This window comes from Panthera pardus, unplaced genomic scaffold, assembly GCF_024362965.1.
Source record: "Panthera pardus isolate Hobbes unplaced genomic scaffold, ASM2436296v1 HiC_scaffold_22, whole genome shotgun sequence".
Taxonomy (NCBI): Eukaryota; Metazoa; Chordata; class Mammalia; order Carnivora; family Felidae; genus Panthera; species Panthera pardus.
Genome location: NW_026526788.1, coordinates 23866610 through 23872813, shown reverse-complemented (window position 1 = coordinate 23872813; position 6204 = coordinate 23866610). Strand labels below are relative to the sequence as shown.

At 40.9% G+C, this 6204-nt stretch overlaps 1 long non-coding RNA gene across 1 annotated transcript; it reads left to right on the top strand.

Annotated features, from left to right (window-relative positions):
- The first annotated feature begins 702 nt into the window (after positions 1 to 702).
- LOC128779070 (uncharacterized) lies at positions 703 to 5681 on the top strand. Its single transcript, XR_008424999.1, has 2 exons — positions 703 to 999; positions 5211 to 5681. It is a non-coding gene; the product is annotated as an uncharacterized LOC128779070 (long non-coding RNA).
- The last annotated feature ends 523 nt before the right edge of the window (positions 5682 to 6204 follow it).

Sequence of the window (6204 nt, the reverse complement as noted above, 5' to 3'; positions counted from 1 at the left end):
CGTATCTATTTTAATATTCAGGAAAACAAAGCATAGAAATTCTATATTGAGGTAAAATTTTATTTGATCTTAAAGAGGATCAGAGAGGTTATTGCAACCATCCCCTCCTCCACTCATCTACAACATCCCTGAGACATGGGCACCCAACTTCTGCTTGAACCCTTCAAAAACCAGGGATCCCGGGGTGCCTGGGTGGCTCATTTGGTTAAGCGGCCTACTTTGGCTCAGGTCATGATCTCGCAGTTTGTGAGTTCAAGCCCTGCATTGGCTTCTATGCTGACAGCTCAGAGCCTGGAGCCTGCTTCGGATTCTGTGTCTCCCTCTCTCTCTGCCCCTCCCCTCCTCATGCTCTGTATCTCTCAGTCTCTCACAAAATGAATAAACATTAGAAAAAACAAAACAAAACAAAACTTAAAACTAGAGGCCCAGAGGCAATTCAGTCCATTTTGAGGATCACTGATTACAGTTAAGAAGTTATTCCTTCTATTGAGCCCAGTTTGATCTCTCTTACTCTCATTCATTGGTCCTGTTTATCCAGTAAGGAAACAAAACAAAACAAAACAAAACAAAACAAAACAAAACAAAACAAAACGCCTTCCTCTACATGATGGGCATGATGGCCCTCAAACTTTGGAAGAAAGAGACCAGGGTTCTTCAAGTCTTCTCTCCAGGCAAACATTCTTAGCTCTCTCACAGAGCTGCAAGAAAAGTGCAGATGTCTTGCTCAGTTAAATTCCTTTTTTGGGGGTTGGTTTGTTCGTTTATCTATTTATTTATTTATGAGCATTATCAGCCATTCCTCTTCTTTCTCTCTGTTTCAAGCTGCCTTGACTCTCCATATATGGACTAAATCCAAGTGTGTAAACTAAATGCAATAACATTTTCTTCTCTGTCCCTCAGGTAGGCTGGACCACTCTCATCCCTAAGTTTGCTGGTGAATGTTGGGGAACACAGATCTCATCTGCTTCTATGTTAAACCAAGCTAAAAGTGGTTTGGGGGTAAGTCTGGGTGTGCCCATGCTTGTCAGTGCATCCACACACACACTTGTGTAGGGCATTCCAAAGTCAAAAAGAAATTGTTAGTTATCCTGCTTTGGGTTTCTATGTAAGTATAGATGATTATCCATTTGCCCTTGGGGACATCATACACATTTGTATGTAAACTTATAAAATCTCTAGCCACAAAATCCTATATAATAGTCCTTGCCCCAAGACCAAAATGATATTTACTTGATAATAGTTCTTGTAAGATGATCTTGACATGATGATAATAATAGTAATAATAACAATAGCAGCAATGATACTCATAGTTTACTTGCTAACTTACTTGCTTAGCTTGCTAACTCTTAGGCACCATGCTAAAAACACCTATCTTCATAATAGGAAAAATTATGTGATAGATGTTATTACCCTATTTACAGATGAGGAAAATCAAGTTCTCAAATGTTGAAGTAACCTTGCCCAGGGTCCCCAGATGAGTACTTGATGACTGTCACTGTCAGGATCACAGCCACGGTTGTTGAAGTCCAAAGTCCCAGCAGCTGGATTCCAAGTCGCTTGCTATTTAGTGACTTAAAGTCATGGTTCTCAGACAGGAAAAGCAGGAGGAACGCTACAAGGACTCTCTAAAGCATGGACTCAGGGTGTGTCAATACCACACGTAGCTGGAACCGAGACAAAGGCACCAGGGCAGAGGCTGGGCAGCCCTCCAGGACCACCAGAGGCTCCCTGACACAGGTGTGAGGGATGCAGCCCAGAGGATGAGCCCAGAAAGGGCTCAGGGAGGAAAGGATCAAGGGAAGGGATTTTTCTATTTGCCCAGAGCAAAGAGTTGCATACACCATGGCTGGGCTCCACAGCCAACATCAGCATACACACGATAGAGGTATACATTACAGACCACGGAGGGGGCAAATGCAATTCCTTTTCATCTGGCGTTTGAAGTCTCATTTACCCATGTCCATTGGAAAGATTAGCACGTACCTGGTCTGCTGCAATATTGTGGCTTTGCAAATTGGGCTCGAAACAACATTTAGGGAATTAAATCATACTTAAAATGAACTAGGATAGCTGGTTCCTTAAGGACATTAATTATAACAACATATAACAATACAAAATAATAATAATGACTGTTATTATAATATATATATTATATATATAATATATATATTATATTTACTTACTGGATAATTATATATATATAATATATAATAATAAGCCACTGTTAATTATTCGGTAAAGTGAAGAATTATTATGAAATCATTCCCAAATTCCTTTTTGAAACCCAAGTTATCAACTTGAGGTGTCAGATCACGTCTTGTTCACATCCCCTACTGTCTCAAATATGGTAGAAATAATATTCAAGCAATGAGGCACAGGGACTCCTATGATAATCATTTATATTTTGATGCCTTTTCTGTTTTCAACCTTTATCATGTACATTCCCATATCTGATGTGAATTGAGTTGTTCAATAGGTGGAGTGTTTTGCAGTGTATGAAACTGCTCCCTATCACCACCCCCTGTTAACAGAGAAGGAAAAATGAGACTTGGAGAGAAGTAGCTTAGCCAAGGTCACCAGCCAGAAAATGGTGAAGTCAAGATTTTAACCCATGTCACTTAAAATGTAGCATATCGTGCAACTTCTAAAGCCAAACAATAGATGATTTTTGAGCAATTTCGAGGGAAATGGTAACTGACACTTAAAGATACTATGTCTCTTAGCAACCACAGAAGTTTCATGAAGTTCATTTGATTTATAGCAAGATTCACACCCGGAACCAGGCCGCTAGCATTAGACTGTTGCCCTGCCCAAGTTCCCAGAGGCCGTTGTGCAACACAGCACATTCGCTGTTTCTGAGTAGAGAGAAAAGAGATGACTAATGGGCATGTCATCAACCAGAAATGGATAGAAAAATTCTTGCCCTTTCCCTGATACTGAGTGAACCAGTGCAATCAACCACTAGAACCCTAGTTCACAACCCCAAAGGGAGGAGTGACATGAATTTCAGATGCTTTCTCTTAAAACCTCTTGCACCCAGGAACTGTCCTATTCTAAATAATCTGCCCTTTTCTGTGCAGCTAGAAAAAAAGCATTGCTTGCTAATCCAGGAAAAGAAGTTTGGACAGTGAAGCATGACCCTGGTCTTCCCCCCTCTGCCGATGTATCTGTTGTACACTTCTTTGTTTGCATATTTATTCATTTATCTTTGTACAAACACAGAAAACACCACAAAGACAATTTCTCCTAAAGAGAAAAACTACAAGTGTATATTCTCACCATCCTAATTCCTCAATCAGTTTCAATTCTGGAATCTTCAGCAGATGTGATCATGTACACGTGACCTTCTATAGATGCAAGATGGAGGTTGGCTTTTGTGTTTCACTTAGTGTTAGGATGAAAACAATCTTCAAGCTCTGAGCAAACTTTCTAATACCTTTCCACTGATCCTTAAAACACAACAATGATGTGGGACAATTGTAGCTTGTATTAATATAGAAGTTAAAGTTACAAACATAAGAACTTGGGGAGAACAGAAGATCTAACTGGGTGAGACTACTCACTTCACTATGGGGACCTAGCCCTATAGCTAAGGGACAGATGGCCCTGTCTGCTCTGCACTAGCAGATTACAGTACAGGCACGGGGTCATTCACAAACAGAGTCCTATATGCAACAAAAGCACACTGAGTGATCAACGTTTTAGCCTTGTGTCAGGGGCAGCGATGCACACAGGTAATACCAACACGTGGAAGACATATTTTTCTATTCTCGGGAAGTTCAGATTCTAACTGTGAGGACACATGTTGAAAAAATCATTTCAATGCAGTAGAGAACAGAGTAGAGAGGGCTCTGGGCCTTTAGAGAAGGGAGTAGTGACCAGAGGCTCTAAGAAGTCTCTCCAGAGAGGGAGGCCTTGGAGGAATTGGTGTGAATACAGGCATGTTTGCTATTCTAGGAATATTTTCCCCAGACAACACACCTCCTCATCTTTTCCCTCTTTTATTATCTCCCCATTTGTATCTCCTCTCTGCCTCTCTCCCCAGGCTTCCCATTCTCTGTTGGGGAAAGATGGCTTCCTTTGCAGACTGGTGGAAATAGTAGTCTAAATGTTGCTATGGCCTGCCTAACATGGTGTTTTCTCTGGCATCTACTCTCTCTGGGGGCCAATTAAGTTGTCGTCGTCGTCGTTGTTGTTTGTAAATCCTTCCTCCTCCAGTTCGTGTTTGCTTCGAGCTGTATGTAAAGCAAAGACACAGATTGTGTGGTTACAATGCTTAAGGAATCCAAGTGGTTGGTGCTGTCCACTGTAAGATGAATGTAAAATTGCCACTATATATATGTATATATATATATATATATATATATATATATATATATATACATATATATATATCTACATCCAAAGCTGCAAATTGATTGCTCTTTGCCTAAAAGGCATTCTACCTCCAGAGGTCAGAGAAGGGGAACTTAAAAAAAATTTTTTTAAATGTTTATTTATTTTTGAGAGAGAGAGAGAGAGAGAGAAAGAGTACAGTGCGGGAGGGGCAGAGAGAGAGGGAGACACAGAATCCGAAGCAGGCTCCAGGCTCTGAGCTGTCAGCACAGAGCCCAATGCAGGGCTCGAACTCAAAAACTGTGAGAACATGACCTGAGCTGAAGTTGGATGCTCAACCAACTGAGCCACCCAGGTGCCCCAAGAAGCGGAACTTTTAATATCTGACATGGCTCAGGAAGGATGTACAATCCATGGTCCAGATCTATGACCTCCAGCTAGGACACAACTCTCCTGAAGGCACCCAGGCAACACCTCATTCTCCTGTAAAGCAGTGCACAGATCACCCAGTTGTCTAGTAAGTCAGCAAAGCCTAGAGAGTCGACTACAGAAATGTTCTGCTAATGCCTCTGTAGTCATCTCTCAGGGCCTATGGATCCATTAACACCTCACATGAACTGATGCTTGAAGGTCCTTCATTCCATTATCTCTTTCTTTGATGGCTCCTCCCTGCCAACCCAAGAATAAGTTTGGTTTTACATATCTAAAGGGTTCCTTCCACTAGCAACCAGGAGTGCAGGATAGCTCATTACTGCTAAGATGCAACTATCTTCTAGAGAGAGTGAGTCAGGTGGTGGCCCTGCAAATATTGCTATCTGCGCTCCACCCATCCTCCTACCCACTCTTCCTCAGAGACCCCTTTTCTTCTTTCTCAGAGACCCCTCACTATGCTGCTGAACTATAGAGACCTTGAATGTTAAATTCCCAAATGGAAAGGGGCTGCTGTCTTGCCACGCCTGGTTCCAGCTACCTCCAGATAGCTTCTCAGTTCCAGCCTGCTGCCTCAGACTCTGATCTCAGCTAGTTCTCCATCAGAGCTTTGGACATAAAAAGACACAGACAAGATCTGATGGCTCCACGTGCCCTGCAAGTTGCTCTCTGCTTATGCTGGACCATGCTCCACATGTGAAAATGGGATGTGGGCCTCCATTGTTTCACAGTGTCATGAATTCTTTTTCTCCCTTTTTATTGAAGTATATATAACATACAGTGTTTTGTTAGTTTTAGGTGTACAACATAGTGACTCAACAATTTTGTACATCACTCAGTGCTCTCCATAAGTGTAGTCACCATATTTTACCACACAATGTTATTACAATATGATCGACTATATTCCTTATGCTGTACTTTTTATCTCCATGACTTATTTATCTTATAACTGGAAGTTTCTATCTCTTAATCCCCTTTATTTTTGTGCATTCCACCCCCAACAACTCCCCTCTGGCAACCACCAGTTTGTTCTCTATACTTAAGAGCATGGCTTTTGTTTGTTATTCTTTTAGATTGTACATATAAATGAAATCATATGGTATTTGTCTTTTGTTGTCTGACTGATTTCACTTAGCATAATATCGCCTAGGTCCATGCATGTTTTTGCAAGTGGCAAGATCTCATTATTTTTTATGGCTGAGTAATATTCCTGTGTGTGTGTGTGTGTGTGTGTGTGTGTGTGTGTGTGTATCACATCTTATTTATCCATTTATCTATTGATGGACACTTGGTCTGCTTCCATATCTTGGCTACTGTAAATAAAGCTGCAATAAACATAGGGGTACATAGATCTTTTCAAATTTGTGTTTTTGTTTTCTTTGGGTAAATAATAGTGGGATTGTTAGATCATTTGGCATTTCTATTTTTAATTTTTTAAGT